The sequence below is a fragment of the Capsicum annuum genome, chromosome 7 (assembly GCF_002878395.1).
Source record: "Capsicum annuum cultivar UCD-10X-F1 chromosome 7, UCD10Xv1.1, whole genome shotgun sequence".
Taxonomy (NCBI): Eukaryota; Viridiplantae; Streptophyta; class Magnoliopsida; order Solanales; family Solanaceae; genus Capsicum; species Capsicum annuum.
In genome coordinates, this window is record NC_061117.1 from 190,017,510 (window position 1) to 190,045,376 (window position 27,867).

The window sequence follows — 27,867 nt, forward strand, 5'->3', positions numbered from 1 at the left end:
TATTGCGTTCCTCCCGACTTGAGTCATCGATCGATCACTCTGAGTTGAAACGATTTCTTATTAACTTAATTAACTATCAAGGTAATACCTAAATTGATTTATCTAGAACTAGGGTTAAGTTCATATGGTCAACTACAACTTTAATTGAATCTTTGACAATTGCATGATATTGGTATTGTGTTCGTCCCGACATTAGTCGTCGATCGATCACTCCGAGTTGAAACGATTCTTATTAACTCATTATCAATATAATAACTAAATTGGATTAGCTATAACTAGGGGTGAGTTTACGGGGTCAACTACAACTTTAATTGAGTCTTTGGAAATTGCATAATGTTGGTATTGCGTTTCTCCCAACTTGAGTCATCGATTGATCAATCCAAGTTGAAAATGATTCTTATTAACTTAATTAATTATCAATATAATACCTAAATTGATTTATCTAGAACTAATGGTAAGTTCATAGGGTCAACTACAACTTCAATTGAGTCTTTGGCAATTGCATGATGTTGGTATTGCATTTCTCCCAACTTGAGTCGTCGATCGATCACTCTGAGTTGAAATAATTCTTATTAACTCATTAACAAGTTAATACCTAAATTGATTTAGCTAGAACTAGGGGTGAGTTCATGGGGTCATCCACAACTTTAATTGAGTCTTTGGCAATTCTATGATGTTGGTATTGCGTTTCTCTCAACCTGAGTCATCGATCAATCACTCCGAATTGAAATAATTCTTATTACCTCATTATCAAGATAATACCTAAATTGATTTAGCTTGAACTAGGGGTGAGTTCATGGGGTCAACTACACTTCAATTGAGTCTTTGACAATTACATGATGTTGGTATTCCGTTCCTCCCAACATGAATTGTCGATTGATCTCTCCAAGTTGTAACATCTTATTACCTCATTATCAAGCTAATACCTAAATTAATTTAGCTATAACTAGGGATGAATTCATTGGGTCAACTAAAACTTCAATTGAGTCTTTGGAAATTGCATGATGTTTGTATTGTGTTCCTCCCAACTTGAGTCGTCGATCGATCACTCTGAGTTGAAATTATTCTTATTAACTCATTATCAAGATAATACCTAAAATTTATCAGTGTTCGAGTTGAACTTGATACACTTTATTATGATGAGATGGTTATAAATTAAGTATATATTTTAACATTTTAAAAAATAATTAAGACCAATTTGGACTAATTAACATTTTAAAAACTTGTCATTCTTTTCCAAAATGTAAATCAACCCATACAAATCATCCATTTATGGGAAAAATGTTCATCATTTCAAATCTTGAGTTCTCACTCTTTTATTTCTCTCTCTTCAATACAGACAATAACTACTCAATAAATTGCTCAACCCTTCATAGCAAATTGATTTTTTTCCCATTTTCAACCACATAGGTGTTATTTTTGACTTCATTCTTTCTTGTATCCATTATTTTCTCTATCTTCATATGTAACAAAGTTCGAGAAGAGTTTTATATTGTTCTTTTTTTATAAAATTAGGTCTTTTAAGTTAATGATGAAAAAGAAAACTTTTAGTTGTATTATCTTTCAGAATGAGCTTACAATTTTGAGTTTTGATGGTAAAATCGTAGGAAGAACTCGAGAAACCCTAGTTTTTATCATAGTGTTCCATTGAATATTGTGGCATTTGTGGTGGTGGTTGTTTTTGGTGGTGTTGGTAGTCATGATGGTGGCACTAGTTATGTTTTTATGGTGGCTTTTGGTGGCATTGGTTGGTGGTGTTTGTGGTGGCTGTTGGTGGTGTCAGTATTGGTGGTGTTTGTAATGTATTTTTTAAAATTTATGCACACATCAATTGTAATGTAATTTTTGTTTTCTATTATTTGTAGGTAAAACATGTCTCCCAAAAGAAAAGAAAGTGATAGTGGATCAACTTCTGACCACCTAGTAAAAAATGCTATAGTACGGAGGGATTTGAAAGAGCTTCCTGAACAATCTCAATAAGGGAATAGTAATGATGAGGAAAGATATAAAAATGATGTTAAGGGAGACGAACAAGGGTATGTAGATAGTGATGAGGAAAATGAAAATGAGGAGGAAGAAGAAGAAGAAGAAGAAGAGAAAGTGGAAAGTGAAAAAGAGGATGATTATCAACATGATGATAATGCATTACCAATGGGGCATGAATTAAAATTGAAATCCCAATATGAGGTTGTCAAAACTATTAGTATTAACAGGTTTTAAGTTATGATGCTAATAGATGACCCTACAGAACCAACTGGTAATCTTGTACTTATTAGTTGGGGAAACCTTTTGATGAATTTAGGAAAATTATGAAAAATGAAAACGTAAACGTTTTTTAAAAAGAGCTGCTTTGGACACTTTCTTGAGTTGCCTGAGGACCACACTTCTCGTTTCCAAATGAGCATGGTATATGGTCTTCTCAAGTGCAGGATCAAGTACATGCGGGATGATAAAGATTCTAAGGAGGGGGGAAAAGATGGATGAAATCTGGATCAACTACTGTGGCATGCCAGTTTGTTTTGGCTTGAAAGAGTTTTCCATAGTGACGGGCTTGAGATGCGATCATCTAGAAGAACCTCTCACTAACAAAATACCATGCAAAAGGTTCAAGGCAAGCAGGACAGGAAAACCACCACCACCAAATAGAAGGAAAGCATTATCCCAGCGACCACCCACCAAAACCAACAAACGCAAGGAAAAAATAGATGGGCTATTGACATTACTAGACGTGGGAACAAAGCTAGTAAGTTGATAGAATATCTCAAGTATAAAACCATATGAAAGAAGTCCAAGGAGAAATTGTGCTTAGTTTGGTTTGCCCATTCCGTTATATTGGCAAGAGACGTCTACAAAGTCATAGAAGATGATTTGTTGAAGCTTGCTGAGGATTTTGAGAAATTCAACAATTATACCTGGGATATGACAGTTACTGCTTGACTGTCAAATATTTACTGACAAAGCTATCCCCAAAGACGATTACATTATACGACTTTCCTTGGCCTTTCATAGTATATTTAATCACTATTAGTTTACTCGTCCATTAATTTATGTTGAATAATTATTTGCTTTCCTCCTATTTGCATTTTTTAGTCTTGGGCCTTTGAATTCATTCCTCACATCCGAAAATAGGGCAAGGATTACCCAGATGAGGTTTCTCATAAAAGGATCCTTAGGTGGTTGGCTGCAAAGAGCAACATAAGAATTAAGGAGGTTGATCTCTTTAACCCTCTGGATGATGCAGTGCGTCTTCTTTTAAGTAAAATAATTTGACTCAAAGAAAGATATTGAAATAGATGTGTTATCTGTTGCGATAGATAGGTCATCTATCACAACAGATTACCTATCTACTACAACTGGTACAATAGATGGGTAATCTATTGCGATAGGTGATTCATATTTCACATCAGATTACCCATCTGTTACTTTGGTTCTCTCAACCTGACTCAACAGATTACCCATCTACTGCAAATTATGCTAGATGGGTAATTTGATGCAAGATATTGTTAATTTGTTACGATAGACAGATCAACCATTGCAACAGAAAGATCATTTGTTGCATATTGTTTGTGTTAACACGTAATCCAACTGACTACAAATTGTTATATGATTTAAATGTATCTATCCTTTTTATAGTTGTGCATCCATGGATCGTTTCTACTGAGCAGGAGTTAGGGATGACTTCTTTTATTACTCTAGGTCTTGTTGATACAGTAGCAGACCCAACAGTAGAGTTAATAAAGAAGGAATTGGCTGGAGCAACAACCATAAGAAGAGCATTTAGGCAAGGTGAGCCTAATGTTGAGGCTTTTCATGATCAACCTATTGAAACAGATTTGGGTTCTTCTTTTGGGGGTGTTGCTGGCGGAGTTATTGATGTAAGTGGCAGGCATGCTGATACTGCTACCAGTCATGATGATGAGCATGTTGATGCTTAAGAAAAAATAAATATGTTTGAAAATACCCCTTTCACAAGTCCCTCTCACCCTTACACAGGTCTCTCTCACCTTTATACTGGTCCCTCTCACCCCTCTTCACCCTCATGTTCTCATTGCAAATGTGAAGAGTGCAAGGACAACCATGATATACTCTTGGAAAAAGTAGAGGCTATCGCTAAAGCTGTTGAGGAATTGTAATCCAAGAGGGGTATCATACCATCCAAAAAGGTGATGGAGCCATACACTTCTATAGTGGTGGTTAGGAGGAAGAAAAGAGAAATTAGCCAAGTAATCTTCAATCAAAAATCCAAAAAAATTACAACTTCTCCCTATCCAAGAGTTGTTGAAGTTCAGGGGCCATTGAAGAAGGTGGACATATACGCAGAACTTGGCACCAAAGAGAATAGGGATCTGCGACAGGCCAAGAATGCAAATCAAGGCGTACATGATTACCCCATCCATACATTTTCACCCCAAGACTTCAAGAGTATGATAGATATGCGTACGCAGTACGTGGACAGGGTAAGTTCACTTTTCCTAACCTAGACTTATAATCTACTCCATAAAGAAGAAGCTACGCAATAGATGTGTCATCTGTTGCAACAACTGTGTATTCTGGAGTAACTTATGGTAGTTCCGTTGCAACATATTACCCATATCTTTCATAAGTTGCATTAGATGGGTAATCTATAAACAGATTTAGAGAAGCCTCTGCAACATATAGACCATCCGTTGCATCTTTCCACTATGTTTTCCTTCTTTACAATTATTAAACTGTTTAAAAATCAAGTTCTTATATCACAGTATGTTGAAGAAATTCTCTGCCTCATGAGAGGTAGGCAATTAGCGTACCTGGAGGCTTATGATGCTGTCGTTAGGATAATGGACCTCAACTTCTACAAAAATTTGAAGGATAGGTACGATGATCTCAGTAAGCTAGCGTCAACTCCCGATGGCGCGGGATTTGATTCGTTAGTTTCTAGGTTCCAATAGGATGAAAAAATGATAAAATATATTAGCGGGGAGAGGCCAAATCCACACGGAAAGATATGGACCGGGGAAAAGAGGATTCTTGGAGTCATGAACATGGACGGCATACGTTATCGAGCTATTGAGATACTACTCGAGGAGGAAAATATCCAGGTTTATGACTGCAACTTACTTGCCTTGGATGAGGCTAATTTTTTTTTACCCACATACAACCACTATTGGAGTTGTTCCCCATCTTGTTGAGGTAGAGTAAAATGATGGATCATTTGCTAGAGAAAGTGTTGATGAAGCAACCATGGGATTTTAAAGGTTGAAATAAGGATATGAACCTTCCAAAAGATGAAACTGATGTCGCGTGCGGGTCGCAAGCGCTTGCACACATTGAATGTTTGCTGAGTATTACAAAAATGGTCGAGCCAATGATCTTTCTGTGCGATAACGTTATGGCAAACATGCAAGAGGTCTGGGCTTATGGGGTACTAACTGGACGCTCGGAGCCTATGTATAAAGAAGAGCCAGTGAAATAACAATTTTTTATTTTGTCACTTCACTTTACATACGTAACTTTACATGTAGTGGAAATTGTTTGATATTTTACAACAATTACACTTGAATATCCATGTGCTCAACAACACTAAACCAGTAGCAAATACACACACCACCATGAAAATTTCAGCAATCAGGCTTGACTATTTATGTGTCCAACAACACCAAACCAGTAGCAATAATGCCAACGATGTATTATCTTATTGCTCGATTTTGTTTCTATTCAAAAGCCTTGACTTTTTTCAACAAACCCTAGATTATACGATTTGCTTATGAAGGGTGTCGTTCTTCATACCAATCAAAGTAATCATATCCACCCAACTTCTCTAAAAAAAGACCATAATTACAAAATAATTACAAGTCAATAATTAATCAACTAATTAAATAAAAAATATTACCTTTGAAATTTTACAAGTAAAAAACCTACGACCTGGATTTTTTTGAGTACAAGAAGTCTTCAATCGAGCGTCATGACCACACTTACAATATCAAAAATCTTTATCACAAAAAATAGTGGAAGATGAACTCGAATTATCAAGCTCAGTTGGAAAAAAATAAAAAAAATATGTGAAAAAATCAAATACAAATAATTTGAAGAATTTGTATAGAGAAAAAAAGATGAATAAGAAGATTTGAAAATTTAGGTTTAAATTTTAGGAAGAAGATGAATATATTAGAGGGAAAAAATAATCGTTGGGGGCCAAATCAGCAAAATTGGGGGTTCAACGATCCTTGGCTGTGTGAATTACATGCGAGCTGCCAAAGTGAAAGATTGCTACAACTTTAGGTGCCTGTCAATGGGTTCCGCCTTTTTTATTTCAAGTCACTTCACTTTACATGTAGTGGCAATTTTTTATGTCTAATGAAATTTGAATTTTTTATAATGCAACACTTTAGGTGCCTGTCAATGGGTTCCGCCTTTTTTATTTCAAGTCACTTCACTTTACATGTAGTGGCAATTTTTTATGTCTAATGAAATTTGAATTTTTTATAATGCAACAGATTGTCCATCTGTTGTAACAGATATTCTACCTGTTCTGGTTAATAGTTTATCTGTTCCAATAGGTTGGTCATCTATTACATTATGTCGATGTTTCTATCTAAGTCTATTTGTTATAATAGTGGAAAGACCTGTTTGATAATTTCCAATAGATTACTTACATGTTGCAACATATGTCTAAATCTGTTTGATATTTTCCAACAGATATATCATCTGTTGCAACATATACCTTATATGTTGCAATATTTGAATCTAGTATTCCATTTCAATTACTAAGTTCAAATCTAAGGATAAAATAAAATTCATTGACAAAATAAAATAAATCAAAACCTTTAGAAATTAAATGAAATAAATCAACAAATAAATGAAATGTAAAAAATTATTATGGGTACAAATCTCAACATATAAATCAACAATTTAAGTTTTGATGCCAACAATTCCTAAGGAGGGGTAAGGTTATTACTTTGACAGACTCAAGCTATAAAGATCTACTCAATATGGACAAGTTGTTCTTCATCTGGTGCTATGAAATTTGACTTTTGTCATCGTGGATCTTTAATATTGCTTGCGTATGATTTCTGCGATTTTGCTTCTCCATATTTCCATTAAAAAGTAGCATATTATCAATGCTATTCAGCAGTAGCTTCTACAGCGGCATCCACCTGGAAATCCTGAATTGGTCAATGCTAATACAGATACAAAAAAAAATAAAAAAGGATAACTCATCTGTTTTAGCAAATCAAACAGGTCTTCCTCCTGTTTTAAATTATCCCAAACAAATTATATTTCTGTTGCAACAGATAGATCAACTATTGGGACAAATTATAACATGAGGAAGACCTGTATGATAATTTCCAACAAATGAACCATCTGTTGCAACATATGACTCATCTATTTGGAAAAACTAAAATGGTGAAGTTTTGATTTAATTTGTCCCAACAGATGACCCATCTGTTGTAGCAGATAGGTTATCTGTTGGTACAAATAAAAATAGTACGTAGATCTATTTGATTTACTAAAATAGACTAGATATATGTTACAACAAAAATTGTATTTGATATAATAAGTTAGTCAACTGTTACAATAGATGTATATATCTATTTGATAATTTTTAGCAGATGTGTCATCTTTTGAAAAAGATATGTGTCTGTTTGTTAGTTGGAACAGATGATATATATTCACTTTCTTTAGCTCGTTCTGCTCTTTTGTGGCCCTTGTACATTACTCAATAGTACAACACTTGGACAGAGGAGTTGCAATTTCTCTTTTTTGGATGCTTGATAATGCCTTAGAAATTACTTTCCTTCTCCTCTTAGCCTTAATCTCTAATGGAGTGGATGGATATAAAATCCTCTTTGGTGGAATGACACCCCTCTTAGATATCAATTCCTTTGCAGAAGCAGTTGATGCATTAATAGAATTAAGCACTACATCATGTTTCACCTTGCATTCTTAACATTTGCATGCAGAACATTCGCTAGGAAAGGCAAAATCTGTATAACCAGTATAATCATACTCATAATGGTTTATTTTAAAACTGTAATAGGAGAATCATTAGTACCAACAGCAGGACCATTACCACTACCACCAGCTCCATCACCACTAAGGCCATCAACAACAACATGCTCACCCTCCAAAATTATTTTTCTTGTGATGGCTATTTCTTAAAATAATTTTTTTTATTCTATCAATGGCCTTAGGGTCTGATAAAGTTTGCAAAGACCATAAAGTAAGAAAAAATGACATCTTCAACTCTCGATTGGTCGAAACAAGCGACGGATGCACAATGTAACATAAATAATTACATATATTAGAATGACGATTAGATCATTCAAAAAATCATTAATTAAAACAAAAATTTAATTATAATTATACTTACTGCATCCTTCGGGGGTTGAAGAGATAATTTTTTTTGTATTTTTATCAATTTTGGCTGATAACTCTCTCAAGATTCTTGGACGGGAAACTTTTTCCTGGTAGTTCACTTGTTGTCTCAAATAAGGAATGACTTCAAATGCCCAAGCCTATAAAATAACGCCAATAAATCAAAACAATGATTAAATAAGAAAAAGAATCATATCATAATAAAAGAAACATTTGCTATGAAAGCCCATGGAAAGCCATATAAGTTGACTGTCTTTGGCATTAACGGAGTCAATAAATATTTGATAGTCATTTTTAAGCTTTCATAACCCCAAGGATAGTTGTTAAATGCCTCAAGATCCTCAGAGAGATTTATCAAACCAAGTGGTATGTTGTTGTTAACGTCTCTCGCCCAAAGAATATTATGTATAAACCAAACCAAGCACAATGATTTCTTGTGCTTCTTTGAAATAAACCTTTCGATGCTTCTATCAAATTTTTATTTTGAAGCTTGAACCAATAATGGACACCAGGTCATCACGATTACTCGACTTGCCTTTGCCTTTTTGGGGGTGTGCGGGGTGTTTTTTGTGTTAGAATAGGTATAACTTGAGAAAGAGAAGGAGGATAACATTTTAGTGCAGTAACTATGGCAAACTCCCTCCAATCAAAACAACAGGCATGCCACAGTAATTTATTCACACCCCATCCATCTTATCTTTGTTTTCATACATAAACTTATACTTGAGAAGATCATATACCATTTTCATTTGGAAACGAGCACTGTTGTCCTCAGGTAAATCAAGATATTACCCAAAGCAGCTGTCTCTGAAATAAGCATCCAATTTTTGTTCTCAAAGTATTTTTCTAAAGGTATCAAAATATTTTCGCATGGCTGACTTAACTACGAAATCACCCGTTAAATATTTGACACCATCGCACTGCATTCTCACTCGATAACGATCAATACTGAAGGTTTTGACCAACTCTTCGGTGGAAGGGCTATTAGCATTTAGATAATCTCTTTTGAAATATTCCTCCTCCCCATGTTCATCATATTCTACTCCTGATTGAAAAAATGCTTGTAAAGCAAGCTCATAGAGTGGTAGATGTAGCCTAGTTGCTTCACTTGGACTTGATTCAGTTTCTATTCTTTTGGGAGCCATATTATCTCAAATTAACAGGAACATAAAATAGATTATAATTGATTATTACATCATTAAAAAGGTATAATAGTAAATCCAACATGCAAAATAGTAAAATAACAGTTTCAAAAGATAACACATCTGTTGCACCAGGTAGTTTATCTGTTCCTACAAATAACTAACCTGTTGTAACTAATGAGTAATCTGTTGTAACAGTAATAGCAAGCACTCATCTGTTGAAAAAGATGACTGATCTATGCAACAGATCACACATCTATTATAATATATGAGTGATCTATTGGAATAGTTAACTAATCTATTACAATGGATGAGTAATCTGTTATAACAATACAAAACATATCACTTATCTGTTGAGACAAATGAATGGTCTGTGCAACAGATCACACATCTATTACAACATATGAGTGATCTGTTGTAACAGTTATCAACAGTCAATATTGTTTACATTTCTTCCACAGAAGGGTCTTCTATCATGATAGATGAATGATCAGTTGGAAAAATTAAGTCTTGGACATGTCCTGTTGGGATAGTTGATATGATTTTATCCAATAGAAGGTTCATCTGTTGCATCAGATTTTTAATTCGATGATTTCTCTATTGCATCAGATGGTTAATCTGTTGCATTAGATTTTTAATCTGATGGTTCCTCTGTTGCATCCAATGGTAAATCTATTGCATGAGATGGTTAATCTGTTGCATCAAATTTTTAATCTAATGTTAAATCTGTTGCATTAAATTTTTAATCCGATGGTTCATCTATTATATCAGATGGTTAATCTGTTGCATCGTATCCTAAATCTGTTGCATCATATCGTTAATCTGTGGCATCAGATGGTTAATCTGTTGCAGAAAAATAGTAGCATGATTTTGTTCAAAAGAACAACAACAATATCACCATTTTTATCAAGAACAAGAACAAATTAACCCAGCAACGGACGCAACACCAAAAACACCAACATAGCTGTTTTGTTTGTACAAATACAACCAACAAAAATTAAACTTCAAAAAAACGCAACAAACAACAAAAAATTATAATTCAGTCCGAAAAAAAGAGAAGAAATATAAAAAATTAGGGTTTTAGTTAGACTGGATTTCAAATTAAAGCAATAACTATTGAAATTATTAACCAATACTAGAAGAGAAGTTTGCTTAAGTTCCTCATTTTCCTTAAAATTAAAAAGGCCATAATTTTTTACCTGTGAAAGAAGAAAAGGGACGATGAAGAATTCAAAGTTGTTGTGGCCGGAGAGCAAGGCTGTCACATCGATTGGCGGTTGAAAGTTGAAAAGAAACTCGAAGCCCAACTATTTGTCGCCGGAGGTTGAAGTCACCGGGGATTGAAAGGAGTAATTTGCAGAACTGTTGGTTGGGAGAAGCTATCGAGAGAGAGAGGAGTGACGGTTGATCTGGAGAGGGGAGGGGTGTGGGTTGATTTGTATTTTTGAAAAGTTTAGAAAGTTTTGATATTAATCAAGTCCACAATTAACTTAATCAAGTTTCCTAATTATGTTTGACCTTTTAAATTGGTCAATGTCACCAATCCTTCATTCAAAACTTAAATGACACCTTTCCTTCAATTTTCTCTAGTCAATAAAATATGTACTACTATTAATAATAGAATGTAATAAATATGCTTTAGTTTGAACTTTAAATTAGTTATTAGACATTTATGAATTATAATTTTACAAAAATAAATTATAAATTTAAACTTGATGTAATATATTAAAAACAAAAATCATGAAAGATTTATAAATTTTAAATTTTTATAAATTTATTAAAATAACCATTTTCAAACTATGAAATACTCATAAAATTTATGTAAATGTAGATAACGAATGTGTTTTTTTCTTTTAATTAAGATTGAATCAATTATGGTCTATTTTTCTAATATCAACCTAAATCGAATCAAATCATTAGTTAAATTTCTTACTCGTTCAATTAAAAAAAATAACTCGGTGCAATAAAGTGCCTGCAATGCAAACTAAAACTATTTCCAAGGCTTGAACTCGTGACCTCTAAATCATGTGATAACAACTATACCAGTTACTCCAAAGTTTTTTTGCTCCTTTAATTCATATTATTATAAACCCCTATACTTTTAAAGGTTGTTTGGTAGGATGCATTAGAAAAAATAATCCATGTATTAGCTTTGTGTAAAACTAATACCTTATTTGATACACTTTTTCAATCTATGTATAGCTACTGCATTAATTATACATTTTATTCTATATTATGTTGTGCATAACTAAAATATTCGAAACCTTGATATTAGCCATGTAATGAACTTTAATTTAATGTATGCATTAGGATGTGTAAAAAGATGCAATAACCCCTCAAAATTTTTTCCACACTATTTTTATTATTAGTTTAGTATATGTGCGTTGCACGTGTACTAAATGTTCAAGAAGAAAGTTGCATGTATTTGTTTGCTCAATGTTTAAATATAGCAATAGTAATATAAAAGATTTATAATTATGTTAAATAGTTCAAGTTACATTTCTAAGAAATTACAAGAGAATAGGAAGAGAACTTTATCATGACGTATTCTGCAACAATCGAAGGAACTTCCTCCATCACGGCAGAATCCAAAGCTCTATTTTCTGGATTGAGCTGGTTCTATTAACATGAAATAAGGATTACTGAAATAGAAAAAGACTCAATTATCCTCCAATTTTGTATCAAAGAAGTCTTCAAAATTTCCTGACAACTTACAACTATTATCAAGTACATGAAAAATCCTCTGAGATGCAAATTGAGTCATTCTTAACTATTACATGGAGGCAAATTAAGTTGAAAATAAGCTTGTTACACTAAATCATATTGTGGACATTGACTGAGTTTACACCTTTGTTGACAACCTTTCGAGGCAAGTTTGAGGACCTTTGCAAATGGATAAAAGAAAGATTCCTAAATTTTATTGCTTAAAATTCATAGTCTTCCCTAAATAAAATTAAGCCTTAAACTAATCTTACAATCAAGAGTTTTATTAGGAGTTTAGATTTGCAATTATCGAAAATCGTCTCTTTATCTTCACAAATTAGGACTAAGGCTACATATATATCACTCTCCCTAGATCTTATTGGTAAAACTAAACTAAATATATTGTTGTACATAATATAATCTATTTGTTGTGATCCCCTCAAATATACATTATTTTATAGGTAAAACCATAAACAAAGAGAAGATTGTTTTTTCAATTACTCTTTAGCATTTTCTACATCCCTTTTAGTTATTTTTGTTTTTTCTTTTAAATTTTTTCTTTCATTTGTTATACTATATTTAAATTGATTGTGTTTTTTGGTCTAATTAGGAATATCAAATTAATTGTATTGTCTAATTAGGACATTTAAGAATCCTAATTTCACTCTAAAATCTAAACACAAAAACATGTTTGTGATTATTAGTGTGAAAAAGAATTCTAAGTACCTTTAAACTATATTAGTTTCGTGGATTTCTCTATCTAGATTAGTCAATAATTAATGAACTATATCATCCCAACATTAATTTTCGAAGAAAAAAAACTATTGATATTTTCTTTTTTCTTTACCATATATATGTTATTAGTACTCTTTTTTCACATATTCAATATTAGTTCTCGATATATTTTCCTATTAATTACCATATATTTTAGGACTCGTTAATTTTTTTAAAATTAATGTAAGATTCTTAATTTAGTTAATGACATTTTCTGTATTAACTATATTTCAATTTTTCGGTTCAGATTTTTGTAAGAAAGGACTAGTCAATTGAAGTAAATGATTGGGATTCCTCCATCCTTAATTGAGAATAAATGGAAAGACAACATAAATAAACTATCAGAAAGATGATAATTCTCTTGCATGTAGTTTTAGGGGGTTTGAGCTGTAGGTGACTAAAAATTTTGAAAATGAGGTGTAGGTGACTCAAGTCTTAATAATTGAGTGTAGGTGACAATTACTTTATTATGGATTAAGAAAGTTGAGAAATTTTGAAAATAACCCACAAGTTTTTGAATTTACACTTTGATCCAAATGTTAGTTAATATAACAGGAAACAGACGAAAAAAAAGACGTGTTTCTCTCTCTTCTCATCCATTGTTATTTTCTCTCTCTTCACGATTATTGTTGTTCATTATTGCTGCTTCTTTATTCATCATCATCTGCTTCATTATCATCATCTTCTACTTCATTATCATCTTCATCTTCTTCTTATCGACCATTGTTGTTGTTGTTTTTACCATTACTGCAGCTACTTGACCAATTTTTAGGTGAAATGTTGTTTCGTACATCACTTTCCTTTTCGGCATTACTTCATAGGTGATTTTGGTAAGTAAAATTTTGATTTTTAGTTGAATTTGTCATCTGGGTACACAGCTACTGTTGTTTTTCCAACAATGAATAGAACTCGATCATGAATCCAACATAAGAGTCCACAATTTAAAAAGATCACTCGTCTGTTGCATCAGATGAGTAATCTGTTGCAACGAAAGATTCATATGTCGGATTTATGTTTATGGTTCTATAGTGCCCGTAATATGAATCAAACAGATGGGTAATCTGTTGCAACAGAAGAATTATCTGTCGCAATGGACTAGTTATCTATTACAATAGACTTATTATCTGTTGTATCAAACTGATTATCTATTGCATCAAACTAATTATCTGTTGTATCAGATTGATTATCTGTTGTAACAGATGAGTAATCTATTTGGAACAACACAAATCATCTCCTGCCACAAACCCAACAGATAACCAATATATTTCAACTCTTTCTATTGCTACTGGATTTAAAATTATTTGTAACGTTCAATCGTCGACATGTTTGTTGAGAAGATAATTGACAGAATGAAAATTAAATATCAATTAAAACATCAAAACCGATCAAAAATAATTTTTTATTAAACAAAAACAAATAAAAATACATAGACTAAAAGAAAAAAAATCTAATTATTATTATTATCGTCATTATTATTATTATTATTATTGCCAGCCGACTAATCTTCAACCGGCAGCAGCAGGGCCCTCCTCAGCCTGCGGATCTCTAGAAGATCCTTGCTCTCACTGCTCTCAACTACCACTGCAGGTCATGAACCTGCATCTAAAGTTCATTCACGGCATCTTGCAGAAAAACAACATCCCACACTGGATCAGTCATATCTAGAATACACATGAATTGATAAAAAAGGTAAAAACAAAAGTAAAGAAAAGAATCCGAATATAATACAACGTATACTATAAATTTGGTATATTTATACACAAAGCAAGAAAAAAACTTACCTGAGTCAGGGAAGAGAAAGTGGTGGAAGGTGTAGTATGAAAGACAAGATGCAATAAATAAATAGAGTGTAGTAGAATGAACGATTGAGTAAGGAGGGACCTATTTATAGAGGATTGAATTTGAATGAGTTAGACAAAAAAGCGTGACTATTCACCTCCATTTATTAATTATATTTTTTATTACTATGAAAAGTTATGACTTAATTAAATTAAGAAATATTGTGTTAAGTAATAACTTTTCAGCTTATTATTATTATTAATTAGTTATTTCCAAGAACCATTTTTATTGAGTTGTGACAACAGATTCTATATCTGTTGCATCAGATAACTTATCTGTGACAACAGATATTCATCTATTGCAACAAATAGACAAGCTGTTGCATTAGATAATCTAGCTGGTGCAACATATAATCTATCTTTTTTTTAATAATCATCATATCATTAATCTAAATTTGGTAAATTTTTTTATTATATAAATTAAAAACCCAAAATTAAAAATAAAAATGGCGAAAAGTCACTACTTCTCACCTATTTTATATTAACGTCAATTATTCAAATTAAATAATATTTTTTATGTGTATAAATTGTGTTTATCATTTATATCTTTATTATTTTTTGTGAAAAAAATGACTTAATTAAATCAAGCTGGTGAGTTTTTTATTATTGTGACAAGTCATGACTTTTCGGCTTAATATTATTAATTAGTTCTTAAATTTAAATAACCTTTTTCTCAATTTAAAAATCGAAGACACCTCTTCAATAACCATTTTTTAAATAAAATAATAACCTTTTTTATTGAGTTATGGCAACAGATTGTATATCTGTTGCATCAGATACCCATCTGTTGCAACAAATCGACTATCTATTTTAGAAGCTTTTTTTATTTCTTCTAACAGTTGGTTCATCAATCGCAACAGATGGAGAATTTGATGCATCGACAACATTATTGAATGTGTTTAGACAAAAAGTCACGACTGTTCACCTTTTTTTAACAATCATCATATAACTTAATTAATCCAATGTGTGACTTTTTTATTAAATAAATAATTTTAAAAAATAGATTCAAAACAAAAGTGGTGAAAAGTCACGGTCAGTTATTAAAATTAAATAACTGTTCTTTTACGGTTATAAATTGTGTTTATCATTTATTTCCTTATTATTTATTTACGAACCATTTTTCATATTAAATAATCAGAAAGTCATGACTTTTTACCCTCTCAATAACAACAATAACCATTTTTTTATTAATAACCGCCTATTGCAATATATGATCCATCTGTCGCATCTGATTAACCATCTGTTGCAATATATGGTTCATCGGTTGTCACAAACACTCAATTTCTACCTCCAACCGTCGACATGTTGAGAATAAAAAATAGACAGAATGATAATTAAATATTAAATAAGAATAAAAAATCCAAAGTCGACCAAACATAGATTTTTTAATTCATTATATACAAATATATATATACAATAAAAAATATACCCTTGGGTAGATCTGATATAAAAAAAAAGAAAAAGAAAATGCATACGCTAAAAGGAAAAAAGCAACCTAATTACTACTACTACTACTACTACTACTACTACTACTACTACTACTACTACTATTATTATTATTATTATTATTATTGTCAACGGGTCAATCGTCATTCGACAGCAGCAGGGCCCGCTTTGAAGTTGTCCAACTCCCTCCGAAGTTCATAAATCTACCTTTCAAGTTCCTGCAAGGACTCGACATGAATCACCTTGTACAATTCTGGATCAGCCATATCTGTTGACTTTTAAAGCTTATGTAAATTTAAAAAATGGATCTTAATACAATATTTTATCTTTATTGTATTTCGAAAAGAAAAGAAAATTGCTCTAAAATAAATAAACAGATGGGTAATCTGTTGTAAAATATATCCCATCTATTTATTAATTTATAACATATTGACAATTTGTTGCAACAGATGAAAATATCTGTTTGATTTTTCCAATAGATAAGTCATATGTTGCAACAGATTTATCATCTGTCGTAACAAATGTCTATAATTGTTTGATAATTTAAACAGATGTGGCATCTGTTGCAATATGTTAGTCATCCATTTATTGAATTTAAGCCATAGATGGGCTAGGAAAAATAAGGTACGTGCAGATGAATGGATCCACTTTCCTGTGTGGGAGTTAAGTATTACTGATAAGATTGTTGGGACAACACACATAAAGTACAATGATTTTGTGAATACAGTTTTAACCGATTAGGCACTGATCATTCAAAAAAGATCTTGCATTGTACAGTTAAGTTTGATAGGTTTGAATTGATAAGGCTGAGGGCCCTATGAATATGGTGCTGATACCTTGTTACGAATTACTAACGATTGTTGCTCATGTTTATGCGTGTCAAGTTTTGAGAAGGGATCAATATTTAGTGTCAGTTCGGAGATCCAATAGTGATTGGACTTAACTTTAAGTGTGAATTAGACTTTGAGAGGGCCTTTGAAGCCTTATACTGCGTCAAACAAGAATGAAAAAACAATAGAAATTCCCCTGGCCTAAATTTATATGGAAGGGTTGTTCGAGGAGGTGATTATACGCCAGAAGGAGCCAAAGAAGAATGCCTGCGAGGAAAATGGGAGTTGATGAAAGACTATATCATCTAAGAGCTAATTGAAGAGGAAACATAGGGAGCAAGGAACTTCTAGGGAATCTGGCCGATGAAACTGAATTAAAATATGAGAAATCTGAATCAAGTGTAAATATGAAAGTGTATCCAGTAATGAAAATTCATCTGTTGTTTCTCTGAAAGAAAAATAATACAGATGGACACTTTTCTAGGGAACTGCGACTAGGTAGCGTGGTCGAGATGATCACCTATATAGAAAATAGCAGAACACCAAGAAAGAAATTTTATGGGCACCGAAGGGTGAAATGATGTACAGTAAGTCGAGAAAACTTACGCCAATAATAGCTGCAGTTAAAATAAGGAATCTAAGAGAAGGCGACAATTTGTAAATTTTAAATTGCATTCATGCCTTCTTGTTTGTGGTTCTGATTAGGTCCACTACTATTGACCTGATCGGAACCACAAATAAGATTGAAAGCCAGATTGAGTATCATTACTTCCTTAGAAATATGGATTAATTGGTTGTGTTTTCTTGCCTTAGCATGCTTTCAACATATCTTGGAGAAGATCAGAGGCTTTCTGTAGATCAGAGGCTTTCTGTAGTACGTGAATCCCGATAATTTTCAAGCTTGCCTCCAACTTACTGATTCAGTATTCAAGCTTGTCATTGTCATCTTTGAGGTCATTATAGAGTTCCTAGTCTTTTGTGAACTCGTCAATGAGGAACACTTTCTTTGAAGTTGTGGCATTGTAAAAGTCTTCAAAAGGCTTCTAGAACACTTTCTTCAGTAGTCTTAAATGATACATGAAAGGTTCTCTATGTTTTTTTTAGTTTAAAATATGTTGATGCACACTCAAGCAGTGGTCCTAACTATTGAACAACTCACTTTTATCGAGCGTTGTTCAATGCAGCTTGCTCAACAAACCTTCAAGGGATTTGATAAATTAATTATCCTAGAATTATGTAATGTTTGATATTGATTCCACTAATCCTATCAAACGTTATGTAACTCAAGGCTTATTAACCTATCAAAATCTTTGCCCGAGTTAGTGCACAAATCGAACGAGCTCCATCTCTTAACTCTTAGGACAAGAGTGATCATCAGAAAAACTAAAAGATTGAGCTTGTTTAATTTGTGAACTAACTCGGGCAAAGGTTTTGATAGGTTAATGAGCCTGAAGTTACGTAGCATTTGATAGGATTAGTGGAATCAAGATCAAACGTTACATAATTCCAAGCTAATTAATTTATCAAATTCTTTGAAGGTTTGTTGAGCAAGCTGCATTGAACAATGCTTAATAAAAGTGAGCTATTCAACTGTTGGTACCACTGCTTGAGTGTGCATCAATACATTTTGACCTAAAGCAAACATAGCGTACCCTCCATGTATCATTTAAGACTTTTGAAGAAAGTGTTCTGGAAGCCTTCTAAAGGCCTTTTACAATGCCACAACTTTGAAGGAAGTGTTTCTCATTCACTAGCTCACAAAATACCAGGAACTCTATACCAACCTCAAAGACTTCAACAACAAGCTTAAATATCGAATCAACAAGCAGGAGGCAAGTTTGAAAATTATCGGGATTCATATACTACAACAAGCCTATGATCTTCTCAAAGATATATTGAAAATATGCTAAGGCTAGAAAACACAATCAATTATATACATGTTGCTAAGGAAGTAATGATACTCACTCTGTCTTTCAATCTTGTTTGTGGTTCTGATCAGGTCAATAGAAGTGGAACTAATTGAAACCACAAACAAGAAGGCATGGGATGTAATTTAAAATTGAGAAATTGCCGCCTTCACTTAGATTCCTTATTTTAACTAAAGTTATTATTGGCACAAGTTTTCTTTACTTACTGTACATAATTTCAACCCTCGGTGCCCATAAAGGTGCTTTCTTGGTGTTCTGCTATTTTCTATATAGGTGATCATCCCAACTACGCTACCTAGTCGCAACTCCCTAGCAAAGTATCCATCTGCATTATTTTTCTTTCAAAGAAACAACAGATGAATTTTCATTACTGGATACACTTTCATATTTGCACTTGATTCAGATTTCTTATTTTTTAATTCATTTTCATCAGCCATATTTCCTAGAAGTTCCTTGCTACCCTATGTTTTCTCTTCAATTAGCTCTCAGATGATATAGTCTTTCATCAGCCTCCCATTTTCCTTTGCAGGCATTCTCCCACCACACCTTCTGGAGTATAATCATCACCCCGAGCAAACCAACCATATAAATTTGGGCTAAGGCAATAATTGATATTTGTTCTTGGTTGAAGCAGTGGGAGCCTTCAAAGGCTCTATAAGAGTCCAATGCACCCTAAAATTTAGTCCAATCGCTATTGAATCTCTTTACAATGCCACCAAAACTTGATCCCTTCACAATGCTTGACACATAAATATGAGCAATATCCGACATTAAATCTTAATAGGATATCCAAATCATATTCATGGTCCCTCAACCTTATCATTTAGGACCTATCAAATTTAACTATAAAATTACAAATATCTTGTTTGAATGATCAATGACTAATCGGTAAAAATGGCATTCACAAAATCAGTGTAATCTATGTGTGTTTTTATGATAACATCATCAGTAATACATACCTCCCACATATGAAGTTGTTCCATCTACAAGCAGCTTATTCCTCTGAACCCATCTTTACTGTAGCCTCTTGTGTTTGTTGGACAAAAGTTGATCAACTTTCAGTTCCTTATATCTACAAATAAGAGGTAAAAAATTGATATCAAACAAGAGAAGATCATAAAGAACATTATCCATTTATTGCAATAGATGTGGAGTCTGCTGCAACAGATGTGAATTATATTGGAATACATCAAACCAGCCTTTGCTAGTTGTTTGATTTGTTCCAACAGTTGCTCCATCTATTGTAACATTAACAATAATATAAACTACAAAGAAACACTAAAAACAACATCAACAACAAAGAAACAACATCATTTGTTCCAATACCATCAATAAAAGCATCAACAATAAAGAAGTAACATCCTTTGTTCGAACACCATCAACAACACCATACCATAAGTTCCAACAACACTAACCCCACCACCAACATCAATAACATCATTAAAAATAAATAAATAAACAAAATACATATAAAAAATGATACTGCCAACAAGACTTTTAAACTTCTCCCAACAGATGACTTTTTTCGCCTATTATAATAAAAACAATGGTTCGTTCATTCAAGACTTCAGAGTTCCTTTAAATTTTTTAAATAAATATGATATGGTAAATAGTAATTAAATAAAAAAATAGATGTAAATAACTTGCAAAGAAGAAGATGAGAATGAAAGAGCAATAGTGAACCATACCTGCAATGTCAAAAGAAAGGAGATCAAAATAGCAATTTAAGTTGAGGAAAGATATGGATGGATTTAGATCCAAAAGGATATTTATGAGAAAGAGAAGAGAAAAAAGGAGATGGTTGTGATAACCCTAAAGAGAAGAGAAAGAAAAAGATGAGAGATGAATACATTTAGGACTGAAGGAGAGATAATTCTAGACATAGGTTTAAATATTCATTAATAACTTGAGGGGAACGGGAAGATGGGTGACATTGAAAAGGCAAGACTAGACTGCTCAATGATATTTTAAGTTATCCAAGAAATATTTTTTACCCCCTTTAGTAGTACTATTTTACTATTAAAATAGATGCAAATGTCTATTTGATAATTAAATCAGATATGTCATCTGTTTGAAATTTTTTAACAACTCAGTCATCTGTCAAAATGGATGCAAATGTCTATTTGATAACTAAATCATATATGTCATCTGTTGCAACAAATATCTATATCTGTTTGAAATTTTCAGACAGCTCAGTCATCTGTCAAAACAATTGCAAATAACTACTTGATAATTAAATCAAATATGTCATCTGTTACAACAGATATCAATATCTGTTTGAAATTTTCCAATAGCCCAGTCATCTGTTAAAATAGATGCAAATGTCTATTTGATAATTAAATCAGATATATCATCTGCTGCAACAGATATTAATATCTACTTAAAAATTTCCAACAGCTCAGTCGTTTGTTGCAATAGATTTACTTGCAATACATAGGGTGAAGTACAACTTTAATTGAGTCTTTGCGATTTCATGATATTGGAATTGCGTCCCTACCGACCCTAGTCAAATTTGTCGATCGATCACTTTGAGTCGAAACATTTCGTATTAACTTATTATTGAGGTAATACCTAAATTGATTTAGATATAACTAGGGATGAGTTCATTACGGTGAACTACAAATTCAATTGAATCTTTATGATTGCATGATATTGGTAGTGCATTCCTACCAACCCCAGTCAGAGTCATCGATCGATCACTCTGAGTTGAAATATTTCGTATTAACTTATTATTAAGGTAATATCTAAATTGATTTAGATAGAAATAGGTATAAGTACATCAGGGTGAACTACAACTTCAATTGAGTCTTTGTAATTGCATGATGTTTGTATTGCATTCCTACCGATCCGAGTTAGAGTCGTCGATCGATCACTCTGAGTCGAAATATTTTATATTAACTTATTATTGAGCTAATACCTAAATTGATTTAGATAGAACTAGGGATGAGTACATTAGGGTGAACTACAACTTTAATTGAGTCTTTGCAATTGTATGATGTTGGTATTGTGTTCCTACCAACCCGAGTCGGAGTCATCGATCGATCACTCTGAGTCAAATATTTTGTATTAAATTATTATTGAGGTAATACCTAAATTTATCTAGATAGAACTAGGGATGAGTACATTAGGGTAAAATACAACTTTAATTGAGTCTTTGTGATTGTATGATGTTGGTATTGCATTCCTACCAACCCGAGTTGGAGTCGTCAATTGATCACTCTGCGTCGAAATATTTTGTATTAACTTTTTATTGAGCTAATATCTAAATTGATTTAGATAAAACTAGGGATGAGTATATTAGGGTGAAGTAAAACTTCAATTGAGTCTTTGTGATTGCATGATGTTGGTATTGTGTTTTCTCGATCCGAGTCATCGATCAATTACTCCGAGTCAAAACATTTTGTATTAACTTATTATTGAGGTAATACCTAAATTGATTTAGATAGAACTAGGTATAAGTATACTAGGGTGAACTACAATTTCAATTGATTCTTTGAGATTACATGATGTTGGTATTGTGTTCCTCCCGATCTGAGTCGATCGATCGATCACTCTGAGTCAAAAATTTCGTATTAACTTATTATTAAAGTAATACCTAAATTAATTTAGATAGAACTAGGGATGTGTACATTATGGTGAACTACAACTTCAATTGAGTCTTTATGATTTCATGATATTGGTATTGCGCTCCTACCAACCCGAGCTGGAGTCATTGATCGATCACTCTGAGTCAAAACGTCTCATATTAACTTATTATTGAGGTAATACCTAAATTTATTTAGATAGAGATAGGGATGAGTACATTAGGGTGAGCTACGACTTTAATTGAGTCTTTGAGATTGCATGATGCTAGTATTGCATGATATTGGTATTGCATTCCTACCGACCCGAGCACTCTGCATCGAAACATTTGGTATTAACTTATTATTGAGCTAATACCTGAATTGATTTAGATAGAACTAGGAATGAGTACATTAGGGTGAAATACAACTTCAATTGAGTGTTTGCGATTGCATGATATTGGTATTGCGTTCCTCCCGATCTGAGTCGTTGATCGATCACTCTTAGTCAAAATATTTCATATCTTTTAAAATTTTTAAAAATAATTAAGATCAATTCGGACCAATTTTCTCGCTCTTTTCTCTCTCTCAACTATATAGACAACAACTACTCAACAAATTGCTCAACCCTTCACAACAGATTGATTTCTTCCCATTTTCGACCATATAGGTGTGATTTTTGACTCCATTCTTGCTTGTATCCATCGTTTTCTCTGTCTTCATAGGTAATAGAGTTCGAGAAATGTTCTATATTTGTTATTTTTTCTAAAAATTTGGGCTTTTTAGTTAATGATTAAAAAGAAGACTTTTAGTTGATTATCTTCGAGAATGGGTTAACAATTTTGAGTTTTGATGCAAAAAATGTAGGAAGAACCCGAGAAAATCCTAGTTTCTTTCACAGTATTTCGTTGACTATCGTGGTATTTTTGGATGGTGTTTGTGGTGTTGTTGGTGGTGTCAGTATTGGTGGTTTTGGTGGTGGTGTAGGTGGTCTTGGTGGTGGTTTTGGAGGTTTTGGCAGCCTTGGTGCGGGTATTGGTGGTATTGGTAGTGGTATTGGTGGTGGTCTTTGTGATCCATCTGTTGCAACATGTGGAACATCTGTTGGGAGATATTAAATAGGTGTTCAAACAGATTCCCCATCTTTTCCAACTGATGGGTTATCCGTTGGAGTATTTATTTGTAATGTGGCATATAATAATTTATTGAAATTTGTCTTAGTTTTTTTTTTGTAAAAAAAATTATGCAGACATCAAATGTAATATATTTTTTATTTTTTTTATTTCTTATAGTTAAAAGATGTCTTCCAAAAAAAAAAGAAACTGAAAGTGGATCAACTTCTGACCACCCAACAAAAAAGGCTAGAGTACAGATGGATTCGGAGGAACTTCCTGAACAATCTCAGTCAGGGAAAAGTGAGGCTGAGAAAAGTTATGAAAAGGGTAGTGGAGAAGGGTATGTAGAAGCTGGTGAGAAAAATAAAAGTGTGGAGGAAAAATAAGATAAACAAGGTGATAATGCCTCACCAATGGGGCGTGAAATAAGGTCGAAATCCCAGCATGAGGCTGTCAACACTATTAATATTGATAGGTTTTAAGTTACGATGCCGATAGATGACCCTGCAAAACTAATTGGTGATCTTGTACTTAAATTTCAGTTTGGGAAACCTTTTGAGGAATTTAGGAATATTATGAAGAATGAAAACATAGACAGACTTTTTAAGAAGAGCTAGTTTGGACGCTTTCTTGAGCTGTCTGAGGACCACACTAGCCATTTCCAAATGAGCATGGTATATGGTCTTCTCAAGCGCAGGAACAAGTACGTGGGGATGATAAAGAATCAAAGGAGGACAAAAAAAGATAGATGAAATCTGGATCAACTACTGTGGCATGCTGATTTATTTTGGCTTGAAAGAGTTTGTCATAGTGACGGGCTTCAGATGCGATCGTCCAGAAGAACCTCTCATCAAGAAAACACCCCCTGAAAGTTCCAAGGCAAGTAGGATAACCAAACCACCACCATCAAATAGACAGAAGGCATTGTCCAAGCAACCACCCACTAAAATGAACAAACATAAGGAAAAAATAGATGGATTGTTGGACATTTTTGGACATAGCTACAAAGTGGAGAATTTGATAGAAGATCTCAAGGATAAAACCATACCAAAGTAGTATAGGGAGGTATTAGGCTTATTTTTGTTTTCCCATGCCGTTATATTGGCAAGAGACATCAACAAAGTCACGGAAGATGATTTGTTGAAGCTTCCTGATGATTTTAAGAAATTCAACAATTATTCCTGGGGTTATGACAACTGCTACTTGACTGTCAAATATTTATTGACAAATTTATCCGCAGAGATGATCACGTTATACGACTTTCTTTAGGCTTTCATGGTAAATTTAATCACTATTTGTTTACTCATCCATTAATTTATATTGAATAATTATTATGACTTTTTTTTTGCTTGCTTCCTATTTACATATTTTAGGCTTGGGCATTTGAAGCCATTTTTCCCTCCAAAAGCAGTCAAGGATTACCCGAACGAGGTTTTCTATCCAAGGATCCTTAGGTGGTTGGTTGCAAAGAGCAACACAAGAATTAAGTAGGCTGATCTCCTTAACCCTCCAGATGATGCAGTATGTATTCTTTCGAGTAAAATAATTTGACTCAAAGAAAGATATTGAAACAAATATGCCATCTGTTGCGATAGATGGGTCGCCTATTGCAACAAATTACCCGTCTACTGCATCTAGTTTAACAAATGGGTAATTTATTGCGAAAGATGATCCATATTTTGCAACAGATTAACCATTTGTTGCTCTAGTTCTCTAAACCCGACTCAACAGATTACCCATCTACTGCAAATTATGCAATAGATGAGTAATTTGATGCAACATATTATTAATCTATTATAATATACAGATCAGCTGTTGCGACGGATAGGTCATCTATTGCATAAGTTGAGTGTGTTAACATGTAACCCAACTAAATGCAAATTATTATTATATGATTTAAATGTATCTGTTTTTTTATAGGTTGTGCATCCTTGGATAGTGCCTACTGAGCAGACCTAACAGTGGAGTTAATAAAGAAGGAATTGGCTAGTGCAACAGCCATAAGAAGAGTAATTAGGCAAGGTCATCCTAATGTTGAAGCTCTTCATGACCAACCTACTGCAACAGATTTGGGTTCTTTTTCTGAGGGTGTTGTGGTGGTAGCAATCCTGATGATAGTGCTACTACCAGCCATCATGATGAGTATGTTGATGCTCAAGAAAAAATAAATATATTTAAAATCACCCTTACACAGGTCCCTCTTGCCCGCCCATACACCAGTCCCCCTATCCTTACTGTGGTCCCTCTCACCCCTCTTCACCCTTATGTTCTTATTATAAATGCAATGTGTGCAAGGATAGACAGGATAAACTTCTTGAAAACTAGAGGAAATCTCTGAAGCTGCCAAGAAATTAAAATCCAAGAGGGGTGTCATACCATCAAAGACAGTGAGGAAACCATACACTCCTACAGTGGCGGTTAAGAGAAAGAAAAGAAAAATTTGCCAAATACTCTCCAGTCTAAAAACAAAAAAGATTGCAACTCCTCCCTCTATAAAAGTTGTTGAAGTTTCGAGGCCACTGAAGAAGGTGGACATATATACGGAACTTGGTGACAAAGAGAAGAGGGAACTGCGAATTCCAAGTATCCCAAGAAGAAAAAACCTGCAGAAGAATACATCATCCATGCGTTTGACTACGAAGACTTCAAGAGTATGACATCTATGCATCAGTGGTACGTGGATAGGGTTAGTTTACTTTTCCTAACCTAGCCTTCTAATCTACTCCATGAAAAAGAAACTACGCAACAGATGTGTCATCTATTGCAACAGTTGTGTATTCTAGTTTAACTGATGGTTGTTATATTGCAATGAATTAAATATTTGTTGCATAAGTTGCGTTAGCTGGGTAATCTGTGAACTAATTCAGAGAATCCTCTACAACAGATGGACCATTCAGTGCATCTTTCCACTATATTTTTCTTCTTTACAATTACTAACCTATTTAAAAATTATTATCTTATATCACAGTATGTTGATGAAATTATCTGCCTCATGAGGGGTATGCAATTAGCATACCCGAATGCTTATGATGCTGCCGATAGGATAATGGACCTTAACTTCTGCAACAGTTTCAAGAATAGGTACAATAGGCTCCATAAGCTAGCGTCAACTCCTGGTGGCACGGGATTTGATACATTAGTTTCTACGTATGAATGAGAGAAAGATATAATTAACTATGTTAGAGGAAAGATTCCATATCCACATGGCAAGAGCTGGACCAAGGCAAAGAGAATTCTTACAGTCATAAATGTGGAAGTCAAGCATATTCTTGCTATTGAGATACTTCTCGAGGAGGGAAAGATTAAGGTTTATGACTGCAACTTACCTGTCTTCAAGGACACTACTTTTTTATCCACATGCAGCCACTGTTGGAGTTGCTCCCCATCTTGGTGAGGCAGAGTAAACTAATGGATCATATTCCAGTGGAAGTCTTGATGAAGAAAGAATGGAATTTTGAATGTCAAAACAAGGGCATGCATCTTGAAAAAATAAAAGCGGTGCCGCATGCGGGCCGTACTCGCTTGCATACATCAAATATTTGCTGACCAATGCAGAAATGTCTGATCTGTACGACACCATTGTGGCAAAGATTCAAAAGGTCTAGGCTTATGGGGTACTAACTAAGTGGTTGGAGCCTGTGTAGAAAGAAGAATATGTACAAAGAAAAACACCATAACAATTTTTTATGTTTGACGAAAGTTGATTTTTTTATAATGCAATAGATTGTCTATCTGTTGTAACAGATAGTATATCTGTTATGATAGATTGATTATTTGTTGTAATAGGTTGGTCATCTGTTACATTATACAGATGTCTCTCAGTCTCTGTCACAATAGATATACAATCTGTTGCAACATATAGTCTATCTATTGCAACTAATAGGTAATCTATTGGAACAAATCAAAAAAGTAGGAAGAACTGTTTGATAATTTCCAATAGATGACCTACATGTTGCAACATATGTCTAAATCTGTTTGATAATTTCCAACAGATATGGCATTTGTTGCAACATATGTATTATCTGTTGCGATAATTGAATCTAGTATTTTATTTCAACTAATAAGTTCAAAACTAAGGATTAAATTATATTCATAGACAATATTAAATAAATCGAAGCCTTCAGAAATTACATGAAATAACTCAACAAATAAATAAAATGTAAAAAAATTATCATG